This window comes from Manacus vitellinus, unplaced genomic scaffold (assembly GCF_001715985.3).
Source record: "Manacus vitellinus isolate BGI_N305 unplaced genomic scaffold, ASM171598v3 scaffold_48_pilon, whole genome shotgun sequence".
In the NCBI taxonomy this organism is placed as follows: Eukaryota; Metazoa; Chordata; class Aves; order Passeriformes; family Pipridae; genus Manacus; species Manacus vitellinus.
Genome location: NW_021940593.1, coordinates 2535602 through 2548215, shown reverse-complemented (window position 1 = coordinate 2548215; position 12614 = coordinate 2535602). Strand labels below are relative to the sequence as shown.

General features: G+C 51.9%; 1 protein-coding gene across 1 annotated transcript in view; it reads left to right on the top strand.

The window, feature by feature from the left end:
• Positions 1–12614, top strand: part of CDH23 (cadherin related 23) — a 183804-nt gene that overhangs the window by 107652 nt on the left and 63538 nt on the right. The window lies entirely within an intron of this gene.

Below are 12614 nucleotides of genomic sequence, written 5' to 3'. Positions count from 1 at the left end.
GAAGTACCCAAAATTCTCATCAAGCAGACACATTTCCTGATGCTTGAGAGCAGTGTCAGTGCCAGTGTGGAGCACAGCAAGAACCACAACAAAACCCTGTGCTGAAAAATGAGCGAAATAGGAATCAAGGCTCCTCTGGGATGGGGAATATCACAGCAGGGAGCACCGAAACCCCTGCTAGGCTTTGGGTGCAGGGTGTTAACAGTCTAGTTACTACCACTGTTGTTAGTCATTGATGAGTTTGCTTGGCTCCCTCTCCAATGAATTTGCTCTGGCTGCCCTCCTGCCCCCCCGTTACCCCCTTGCTCTCCTGAGACACAGCCCCTGCTCTCCCATCCGTGCAGGCATGATGATCCAGGGTATAAAGCTCTGACAAAAGAGTTGGGTGTGTGTGCCTGTGCATAAGTGTGTTTACTTTACAAACAGATGGTGTGAAACTGTATAGAGCCCCCGAGCTGTTCCCATCTGACAGTTATTAATATTTCAAGCAGATGTTTAGCTAGTCAGGCCGTCAGACACTAAACAATGAGATTGTTACTGCGGCTCCTCTTTCCCCAACTTCCAGCTATGCCAGCATTTCAGAGTGAACACAAAATGCCAGGAGTTGAATCTTCTATGATAAATCAGAATGGATGCAATTAGTGCTGAAATCCAAATTGCCCTCCCAGCTGATCCCAAACTTCCAACAACCCTCATAAAGTAGCAGCTCCTCCTGCTGTGGCCGCTTGCCTTTGCTGCAGCCCTCTGCTCACTGCCACGGCGCTGCCCGTCTGCGCCACATCTCTGCAACTGTCCCACGTGCCACAGACTAAAAGCCTGCTTTCCCTGCTAATGAATTCCTCCTTTTCTTTTTTTCCTTCTTTTCCACTTGCTTGAGAGCTCCTTCTGGATATTCCCCCACAGGGGTTAGGGATGGGGTTTTTGTGGAAAGCCTGGCCAGCCACATGGTGTGGGTGGACACTAATAAATGACATCCTCACGAAAGGGGACTTCTGTTGACTCCCCTCTTTTTGTGCTGCAGAAATGCTCCTTTGTGCAAATGAGTGCAGGTTTGGAGGTATGATGGGTTTCAGGGTGCTAAGGACAAATCAGGTGGCTTATGGGGTTGGGATGAACAGGGGAGTGTGTGGGCCAAGCACAGCTGGCTGGGCAGAGCAGTGCCTGCAGGGAGGCAAGCAGCTAAAACCGTGGGAGCTGAGGCAATGGGAGATGGCTGGTCTTCTGCCCAGCCCAACATCCTGGGGAAGGAGGAGAAGTTGCTCCCAGAAGCCTCCAGGCTGTTTGCCCCTCCTCCAGAGAGTGCATCCCGACTAGTCCCCCTTGGCTGTGCTTGATGGGGTGTGTGTAGGCGAGGGGAAAGGCACTTGGCTTGGCCAGCCTGGAGGGGAAAGACAAAAAGAAAGAGCAAGCAGACTTCATTTGTGGTGACAAATGGCCATTCGTTTCTACGGCATTTCAGCTCCTAATGACAGTGACAGCAGAGAAACGTTGCCTGTTACACGTATAAATCAACTGTAAAACAACCCAAAATGCAGGCAGCCAGGAGCTGCTGCTTGCTCTCCACTCCCTGCCTTTTTCCCTGTACCCAGAGATGTGTGGGCTTGGATCTGTGGCTTCCAGGGCAAACCTCTGTCACCTTCCTGGCACGGCACAGCCTTGTTTGCCCTCTGAGATTTTGTTTGCTCTTTGTTTTGCATTCCCTCCATCTCCCTGTCCATCCATCTGTCTGTTTAATTCTGTCCCTAAAAGACATTTATCTTCTAGATACAGGTGGTCATTTGCTTGCACGAGAACATCTGGAGTCCAGACTCCACGGAAACAGCTCCTGCCCCGTGCAGGGAGCCCTCAATGTGCCCAAAGGCAGCCTTGCCTCCTGCTTCCATACTCTTGGAGCACAGGTCTTATGAGGAGTGTCTGAGGGAGCTGGGGGGGCTCAGCTTGGAGAAAAGGAGGCTCAGGGGGGACCTTCTGGCTCTGCAACTCCCTGACAAGGAGGATGGAGCTAGGTGGGGGTCAGGCTCTTCTCTCAGAAAACAAAGCAACAGCACAAGAGGAAATGGCTTCAACTTGCACCAGGGGAGGATTAGACTGGATAATAGGAAAAATTTCTTCACTGAAAAGGGTGGTCAGGCGTTGGCACGGGCTGCCCAGGGAAGTATTATAGAGCATGAAACATCCCTGGAAGTGTTCAAAAAACATGTAGATGTTGCGCTCAGGGACATGGCAAGTGGTGGGCTTGGCAGTGCTGGGTTAATGGTTGGATTTGATGATCTTAAAGGTCTCTTCCAACCTTAATTATTCCATGATTCTTTAGCTGTGTGATAAGCCCCTTAGGCCAGAGGTTCCTTGTGTGTTTGCTTTTGCACAGACCAGTGTGAAGGGCTCCTTACTCCAGCCAAAGCTTCCAGGTAATATAAATCATGGCAATTTGGAGTCACATGTCCATTGCAGCCCAATGGCTGAGCAGAGGGGCAAGCAACCTGTCCAGGGCTCTGCACTTATTAGTGGCCTCTCTCCAGGCAAACTTCTCTTTTTCCCTACCCCAGACCCTGCTGTGCCAGGAAAAACCAGGCTGGCGAGGCTTGTAGATCCCATACAGCAGCAAACACCTTCTGTGAGGCTGGGGGTGAAACAGGGAGGTGAGCAGAGCTCAGCCTGAAGATATGGGCCAGTTCTGCCCCAGCTACCAACAGATATTGAAATACTATTTTTTTACTGAAACAACTGGCCATGAAGCCTTTTAATAACGTAACAGAAAAGGTCAGAAAAAGAATTTCACACTTCTTGAGCAAGCAGGCAGCCGGTATAACTTCATGCCTTCCAGGAACGAGGCAGCGAGAACATACACTGCACCCTGAATTAACTGGGGCTCTGACACCTCCACCAGGTGCTGCCTGCCTGGGAGGCTGGTGGCTTCTGATGGGTGCTGGCTTTCCTAATAGTGGGAGCAGGCTGGAAAGATGGACCCTGGAGAGGTGTGATGAGCAAGGGTGCCATCTCTGGCATGGGGCAGAGTACTCGGACTGTGTGATAGGAAGCCCCGGGCAAGGACCCTGCTTGAGGGGGATGAATGGCTGTGGAAATGGTTTGTTTTGGCAGGGACCTTAAAGATCATTTAGTTCCAACCTCATTGCCATGGGCAGGGACATCTTCTGCTAATCCTTTAGTCCTTGATTCCAGAGGCAAGAGAAGCCCCCAAGTATGTGTCCCCATGCTGCTGTTTCTCTCTGTCCTGCTCCAAGCTGCCTCACTGCTGGCAGCAGAGAGAGTAGTATGAAAGTTTCACGACCCCCCATGCACATCAGCTGAGACGGGAGAAAGAGAAGTCTCAGGGCTCCATGCCCAGTGGCTGTGAAGAGGACTGATGCTGGTCAGTCATCAGACCAAGTTGCTCAGGTCTCTGCTCCTTCCTTTCCCAGGGGTGGAGGGTTTGGAAGCCCAGGGTCCCCTGTGAGCTCAGGTGGGGCTCCCCTGAAGAGCTTCTGTGGCCTCGGCAGGGGAAGAGGCACTAGGTGGAGTTTTCAGCCATGAAGATTTTTCGGGCAGGAGAAGCTGTGTAAACATGGCTTTGCTTCTGGGTTCACCAGTATCCAGCCCAGCTTCCAGGGAGCTTCCCCAGCAGGGAGACGAGGAGGGGGGTCCAGCCCAGGATCCCCCCTGTCTGTTGGGGGCCGTGCCGGGGTCTGACACCAGCCGTGCCCCTCGCGTGCGGTGGAGGATGCTCAGCTGGGGAGTTGAGGGAAGGTGTGACTGTGTGTTCACGCCTGTCACCGGGCCCGTGGCATCTCCAGGTCCTGCTGCACCGCAGGGCTGGGGGTGTGAGTGCCGTGACAGGGGAGCAGAGAGCACAGTGCCCCTCCAGACCTGCCTTGGGATACTGCTGCTTTACCAGCAGCTGCCACAAGCTTCCAAAAGCCAGGGACCTGCATGGGGGCGTAGGCACGTGCCCCGCTGCCCATTGCTGATGTATTTGTAGACCTGGAGGTAGGAATTAAGGGGCAGGAGGTCTCCTTAAGCTCCTCGTACGCTACAGATCTGCACAGCAAAGTCCTCCTGAAAAGCTCCGATAACCAAAATCATTAAAGCCCAAACAAACCAAGAGTAACTTGTTTTTGACACAACAATGCATTTGATTTGCCTTGAAGGGTCTGGAGAAAAATGGTTCTCCAGGGAAGTGTGGAAAGTAATCCTAGCTCCGTGATCCCTCCTCTCCGCTTTATTTGCCCCGGTTTGGCTTGGCTGCTCAGGCTGGGATTGGTGGCTGTGGGCTCCATCAACTGGCTGACAAGCAGCAGGGAGCTGGGGGGCTGCTGTGTGCCCCCTCCCTGCTCACCCTCCCTGGAAGATGGCTAGGATGAAGATGGAGGCTTGCAGGGAATGAATTACCCACTGCCCACCTTCAACCCCCCCACAAGGGGTTAATCTCCCAGCAGGCATTAATGCCTGCAGTTCCCAGTGCTTCCCAGCCAGCTTTTCCTTTACTCTGGCCAGGTCAGGCGTGGATCAGATGAGCCACTCTTTGAAAATCACATCAACACCTCCCTGAGATGGTTGTGTAGCTCTTTGTCCAATTAACTCTTGCTGAGTTAATGACTGCCTTCTCTCTGGAACCAACTCCCCACACATCCCTGGGAGGTTATGCTCCTTGCCTTGCCTTGGTCCTCCTTACCCTGAAGTAGCTCTGGTCTGGGGTTCATGACAACCACCCTTGAGGAGTCTGAAAGGGATGTGGAGACTTTCTAGAGCTTCGAAATATTTCCCCACACACGCGACATTGTCGGGCAAGCTGCCAACGGGCTTTCCAGAGTTATCTTTTGGAGACTCTCAGGAATAGTGTGAGCATCTCCAGCAGACCTCAGACTATAAACTACAGTGCCCAATTCAGCCATCAGGCATCGATTTTGGTGTCGGAATGATTTTCTGTATCTTGTGATATGCAACAAGGCGGGTAAAATAAGCACCGTATTCCCTCAGGGCTTGATAACCTGAATCTCTAAGGCAGCCTTGTGCTTAAAAAAACCCACTGCTTTCCCTTTTTTTTATGAAATTCGGATTATAATTTTCAGATTATTCGAGGGAGAGGGGGAAGAGGTGGTGTCTCTGTCTTTCTGGCAAATGCATTAGCCTGTGTATTCTTATGTATGTGTGCATATATTATTTTATATAAATATATATGTGCACTGGTTCACATTCCTGGGTAGTTCTTCTCCCCTACTTTCCCTGGATTGTCCCCTCCCTGAACATTGTCGCTGAGACATCCATTCACCTGAATTCTCATCTTCCCCCTCCCTGCCACTGCATTTCCTTGGGAGAAGCCTTGTTAGGAAGAATGTAATGAAGTAAATGCGCTAATTAACCTTCCATTACTCTCCTCATTAAGTCAGCCTTTAATTTGGTTGGCAAAGTTCCTCCCCTTTACCACTCAGCTGTCAGTTTTCTCCTGCTTCTTCGATCTCTCTTTGGCCTCACGTCGGGGACGGGAAAATCGATCCCGGCCTGATTTTCTTTCCCCTTCTTTCCAGCCAGCTGTAAACGCCAGTCAACAAGAAAGTAATAATGTACTTTTCCCACCCTGGGAAGGAGAGTTGCAGACATCAATAAGCAGCTATTTAAAATGCAAATAGCTTTCTCAATCAGCTGTCAGCCTTTGAGTTTGGCCGGGGTGCGGTGATGCCGCGGTTCCACGGGCTCCCACATCCCACTGTAGCACTTTGCAGCAGTCCCAGGGCTGCTTTGGGGTGCCCTGGAGAGTTGCATCCTCTGAGTTTGTCCGACCTCAAGTCCTGACGTGGGTGGGATGGGGCTTTGCAAACCTGTGGGGTTCCTCTGGTTGCCCTCAGGACTCACCCCACCCCGCGTCCCTCCATCTCTTTGGCCAAGGGCACTCACCATCCCCTCACATCTGTGTGGCTGCCACTGTCTGTTGTTTCTTGGTGATCTCTAAAGCTTTTCTTTCCCCTTCTTCTTGGAGAAAAAAAGGAATGCAGGGGCAGAAACAGTTCAAAATGTAAGGCGGTAATAGAGGCTGTAGCTCGGAGGTGCTGGTGGGTGAGAGGCTGTGCCAAGGGGCTCACCCTGAGCTCTGTTTCTCTCTCACATGGGGATGGTGGCTGTGTGGACCAGCCTCAAGACCTACACTGCTCCCAGTTTTGGGAATGTTGCATGGAGTACAGAGCATAGCCAGCGAGAGCAGGGAGTGAGGTGGGGAAATACCTTGTAAATCAATGGATGGATGAAAAGGCTTCCAGGGATGAGCATAGTTACAGCTTCTGTGGGGAATCAGGTGGGAGACAGAGCACACCCTGCCCCGTCCGTGGCACCTGAGGTGTTCTCCCAGCGTTAGCCTGGAGAGTGGTGCAGCCCATCGTCTCAGGTGGTCTGCAGGACAGCTTTCCCTGATGCTACCATCAGGATGGCACAGGCCTTCTCAACCTTTTACAGTGGACTGACTGTTTAAATTTTGCGCAGAGGATTGAGTTTGCTCTGTGGGAAGTCACCTCCCCCACCTGTGTCAGGAGTAACTTGCACCTCTTCTGCCTTCTCATATGGGTTAGGGGGGCACGGGATGGTCAAACATTGGGAGGACCCTTGGGTATGTCCCCATCCTTTCCTTCTGCTTTAAGTGAATGGAGAACGTCTCAGAAAGCCCTTGCTGGAGAGGGGGAATGACAGACAGGTGGTAATTGCAGACTGCCAGCCAAATGTCCAGGGCAGGCTGTGTGTTACAGAGGCTGAAGCACGGGGAGAGGATATTTAGGAAGTCAGGAGGGCATTCAGAGGACACTGGTGGAAATATGAAGGCATGGCTCAGCAGCAGCTCAGTGGAGGCTGGAGAACTCACAGTTGGACATTTCTGATGTCCCACAAGCCTGGACTTTGTCCCTCCTTCCAGCCCTTCTCCCTTACCCTGGTCCACACAGCTCTCCCTTCCAGTCAGCATCTTAATTGATCTTGTTGTTCTCAATCCCCCCCCCAGTACTCTGTCTCCAGCTGTGCTTAAACAGAACAAAATCTCTTCCAATTTCCCTGCTGCTTAAAAGAAAATTGAATCCTTTATCTGCCAGAGGAGAGGGAAACTGCAAACACACGAAACAGTGAAGAGTTAAATAATCAAAGCAGACGATCCCAAATTGCCTGGAAAGTTAAACATGAATGGCTTGTCTTCTTCCTGGGTGCTTCTGGGGTTTTTACAAGTATAAAAAGATGCTTGCACTCCTTGTTCCTGTTAAATATTCTTATCAATCCTGCTCTGTAACTAAAGGGAAGGGGAGGAGGGAGTTACCAGGTAGCAGTGTGATTGACGGATCTGAAGTCTTCGTCTTTCTGTCAGGGCCCAGCGCTCTTTGGCTGTGTTTATCTCTTTAATCTAAATATCAATCCATAAGACCGAAATGGGGTGGAATAGGAATCATGACAGCCCAGGCGTTGAGGAGAGAGAGAGACACTTACTGCAGCTTGTGCAGCCGCTCCCTGTCCTGATGGAGCTGTCAGGAGAAATGCACAGTCAAGGCACAGAGGTGGGAAAACAGCACAAAATCACAGCCTGTGCCCTCTGCCCCCTCCCCACCACCACCCCCCCCCAAAAAAAAAACAATTCAGCCCCTGAGATGGGAAAGAAAATCAGGGAGCAAATGCACACCTGCTCCTGTCCAAATTGCATCCTACAAAGCACAAGCCGAGCAGCAGGATTCCCCCCATGCTTCCCAGTGTTCCCAGTAGGAGGTGGAGTTGGATGTTTTTCCTTTGCTGCTGGCTTTGCCTGGTGATTTGGGAGGTGGCTGGGAGTTAAAGGGAGAATTTTTCCCAAGGTGATGCTTTCTGCCATGTGAACACCCGAACTCACACCCCCTTCTCAGCAGTCCGTGTAGGGCAGTTGCCATCTTCACCTTGATATATTCTCTCCCACCCATAAAGTTCCAACAGAGCCAATGCTCCTGGGATTTTAATCTGTTTTCCAAGCTGGCTTCCTCCATACCCTCCCAAAACATCCAAGGCTCTGTTTCCTCAAGCAAGGGACTCCCGTGGGAATCAGCACCCAGCAGGTGCCATTGGCTGAGTGATGCTGTGACAGAGACAGTGTCACCCCCCGACAGATGACCTTGTGCAGCCCCTGGTGACGCTGGCAGGCTGCTGTTTGGGTCTTAAGGGGAGGGAAATTTACCTGAAAATGTTCAGGAACCCTGAGATGTGTAAATCCACCTCCTGAGATCCCTCACATCATCCAGAGGCCGCTTGTGTCCCAGGCCGTAGGTTCTGCTGGATCTTCCTGTGGCTGGCTGCTGTGTCCTAGAAGCAAACCTCTGTTATCTCTGGTCACAGGAGTAAAGCTGAGGCTCTCCATGCCCTAAGATAGCCTTGGGAAGTGGCTGTTGACTGACTGACTGAGACTCAGGTGTAGTTTCCAGCTCCAGGGAAGTGAGGATGTTGTCTTTTTGTTACACGTCAGCCTATGGCTTCTGGATCACAGTTTTCCAAGGTGCATCTGCATTGCTCTCTCCAGGAAAGCCTCTGCATGGCAGGGATGTGTTTTGGTCTTGCTCTTCTTTGCTGAGAAATAAAATCCCACTCTCCAGCTGGATTTGCTTCACTCTCAGAGCAACCAGGAGCTGCATCCAGCTCCAAGGAGAATTTCCTTCATTCCAGCTGGACAACAGTTGAGCTTTGCTCTTCCCTTTCTCCACACTGGGATTCAAGATGTTCATGTCCATCTCCAGGCAAGGACCTGTTTGGCTCTTTCCTCCTCCTTTTTTTAATCCTCCCTCTCCCTGCTGGGCCCCAGGTGATGCCCCTCACCTGGATGAGATGGAGTTGCAGATCATAGGTGGCGTGACTGGCTTCCTGGAGCTCTTGCAAATACTTTAGAGATCACTGAGGATTTATATTTCCTCCGCTGGACTTTGACCTTAATTTCTTCCATTTTGCTGGGCTGTAAAATTCATTAGAGACCCAACAGCAAAGTGATTGAGATGTCAAGCCAGGCAATTGTGTGGTTATTTAATCGCTCAGATGTGCCGCTTGCCATTTAGGTGGACAACAGGAGAATATGAAATCAATACGGTTCATTAGTGGGGGACTTGAGCCCAGCTCCAGCGCCAAGCTCCAGTAAAACCCACTGAGGCGGGCATCTAAATGGTCTTGGTGTCACCAGGGAAAACCCACGCTGGAGAAGCCTGTTTCTCTCACTTTTGAGCCATATCCCGTCCCCTCGTGTTTTAAACCCTGGTCTCCAGCCATCCCAACAGCCTGGCTGCACTAAATCACTCCCCGCTAAATCATGGCTGCCCAGGCAAGTGTTAACCTCGCCTGCGTGGAGCTGATGTTGCAGGGAATGCTGTTATAAAACACAATCAAGGAGGCTCTTGTTTTCCCTGGTGGCTGGCAGAAGAGGTGGGGAAAAGCTCTGCCATTCCCAGGGGGGTTGATTGACTATTTTTTCCCCCCCAGCCAGGTTCACTGCAGCCCTCTGGGGTCATTAGCACCGATTGAGCTCCCTGGCCCGGTGCGTGGTTTGGAGCTGCTGGGGAAGTGGTGGCAGCGGCAGTACCTCGGCACTGCCTTGATTCCCCACTCCCACCTCCCTCTTTCCCAGCTAATCACACTGCTGGGCTCCGGCACGGCGATGCCAGCCATCCACCACCTCTGCTCCTGCCTGATTGCCACCTCCCACAGGGCAGCCTCTCTTTAAAAGCCTGGGAAAGAGCACGGCCAGGGCAGGCAACACTGACAAAAGAGCTGTTTTCCGACTAAAGTCATTCCATAATAACTCTAAGTAGGTTTTCCTTTGGTTTCCTGTCCCAGTTTTGCAGCCCAGCGATTGCGTCTCACAGAAGGTCTTGGCCCTTTGCGTTTCTCTCCCCCAGATCACAAATCGAATTCCAGTCCTAGTGGATACCAGCAATTAGCTGTTATTCCCCTGGGACCCGAAGGTTGCATTCGGGAAGAGATGTTTGGATGATTGCCTGGTTAGCACACACAGGTTTTGGTGCCTCCAAAAGCCAGTACGATGCCAGGCTATGGCTCCGCACCCTGGGATTCTGGTACCGCCCTCTGAGGAGCACATGGCTGCCCACTTAGCCCCAAGGAGCCCCTAGAAAACCAACAAAAAGTAGGAAGCAGGTGGGAATCCTCTTTCTATTTGCTTTCCTAAGCCCCAGGCATTTTGCTGGAGCAGAGGTGCCTGGGTCTCAAAGCCAGGGGAGCAGGCAGGGACCAGCCTCACGCCCGGTCACTCTGGTACCCTGACAGCTTTTTGACGTCCTGTAATTGCTTTCCTGCGACGACTCTTTTAAGCAGAGAGCTCCTGGCCAAAGCAATTTGCTCCCCATCAATTTTTATTTCCTGCTTTGTGCATGTGAGGGAGGGGAGGGAAAACAAAGAAAGCGAAGAACAAACAGAGCTGGGACCTGCTCTGGCAGATCCGCACCGAGGGAAAGGTGGAGAAGGGTTTGGCTTCTTTGGTGCCAGCAGAGCCGTCTTCAGCCAGGCAGGACATCATCATTCCAATTGCTCACCCCTGCAACCAACTTCCAGCTGCTCATCCCTGTCTGACAGTTTTGGGGGGAGGACTGCCATCCCAGGGGCTCCGTGGGGGATCTGAGCCACCTTGAAAGGCTCTTCTTGATTCTTTAAGCCCTTCCCCACTCCTCCTGCCGTGCTCCCTGAAGCTGCTGTGAGTAGAGTTAATCTCCAGCAGTTTAAGGAGTCGTTGAGTGGGGCTGGCGGATGATGAATGTCGAAACCATTACCGGGTGAAGCTCCGTGGAGCTGTTTAAAACTGAATTCTCCCATGTAAATTTCTGCTCCATCAATCCTGATGACATGTCAAACATTGCTATTGTTTCCCGAACAAATTGGACGACATGCCCTTTCCTGCAGATTTGCCCACGAGAGCAGAACCGCTCGCCAGCTCCTCGCTTTTGTCTCCGGCTCTGCCGGCCCTCCAGCCGGAGGGGAAGGGTGGATGTGATGGCCCGTGGTGGGATAAAAGGGAGACATCCAAAATATTTGAGCTTGAGGGATGGAGATGGACAGAGAACTGGGCTGTGGATATTTTTGTGTGATTCGTGTGCCGAGTGCCCACACTGCAGCTCAGTAAATTAATCCTTTGGGTTATCCAGGCTTCCTCTTCTTGCCGCTCTCCCAGAGTTTAGCTGCACAAATGTGGGATTTTTTAGAAATGGTCTGCGCCGATGACAGCTCATAAAAGTAGAGATGTGGACCTGCGTTTTCATCCTGCCCTTTTGCAGGCTCCAGTGGGCAAATCCTGCTTTAATATTCCGGGCAGAAGAGGAGCAGCGGTAAAAGCCATTTGATTGCCTCTCCAGGTGGAACCCCGGGAAACTTCCAGCCAGATGCCTTTCCTCCCCCAGCTGTGGGGATGGATGTGTGCATGCTGGGGGGGAAAACCAGTCAGTGATGGGGAAAAGCCACGGGAAAACAGCTGGTGCCCAGGGACTGCCATCAGCTCGGTGGGATTTGGGGTGTTCTGCAGGCGTGTGCTCCCCGGGAGCCCTTGTCATCACTTTGCAAAGGGAGTGCGTGTCGCCTCCCCAGGGTTTCGAGCATCTGAGCATCTCTTTTTACCCTCGGAGGGAAAAAAACCTGGTTATGCAGAAACAAGCATAGATCCCGAATTAAATATGCTGAGCGTGCATCGTTTGGCTTTTTGCATGTTCCCTGTCACGCTCAACTAACCTGCTCCGCTGCCCAGCATTATCTCCTTGATGTTCAGCTGCCAGGAAAGCCAGCCAGCCAGCAGCACCTTCCACCTCCCTCGGTGTAAATCAGGGTCATTAATTAGCCCAGCTGGTGAGGTGGACGGTGAGGCAGGGTCAGGCTGCCCACCCTCCTGGCTCCTTGGGAGAAGGTTGCTTTTCCTCGCTGGCACCTTTGGCATCACCACAGCTTGTGGTCCAGCCACCCTCCTGGCTCCCCCCCCCCAGGGCTCTCATTCGGAGTGCCTCCATGCTAACCTTCTTTTAACCTTCCTCCTTCCCTATCTTTTTTTTTTTTTCCCCATCAGAAAGAAAATTACACTTTCCCAGTGTTGTCTGTCACTGCAATAAGCACTTACAAGTGCAATTGTAGGGGGCCAAATGAAGGGAATTTGTTTTGCCCGTGCTTTGTGGTACTGTCAGGCCCCCTGTAAATCATTATCTCATCAACAGCCCATCCAGGTGCATGGAAAATGCTTTTCTGGGCTTCGCTCTCGCATCAGCCACTTAGGAATTAATGGGACTGAGGGATGCACAGAGGTTGTGGGCATGGAAGTAATGGATAGGAAAAATCTTGGCTGAGAGGTTGAGGGCTGGCTCATACCAGGCAATGCGGAGGGTGCTCAAGGCACTCAAGGATTCTGGGGAAAGAAGACCCAAAAAAGGGGCTGGTGGCAGATGTTAGGATGGGGGATTAACACCAGTACGAGTTGGCTGAGGGATGCTAGGGCAGGCAGATGGTGGGTTGACCCCTCTTCTCTCCAGGTGTTTCCATATGGAAATGTTGCCAGGGTCTGCCTGAGTTGGAGCACCTTCATATGTGTCTTGTGAGGGGGGAGATGCACCCCACAGGGACTCGTCCTCCAGGAGAGGGTGCTGCTCACTCTGGGCATCTCTCCA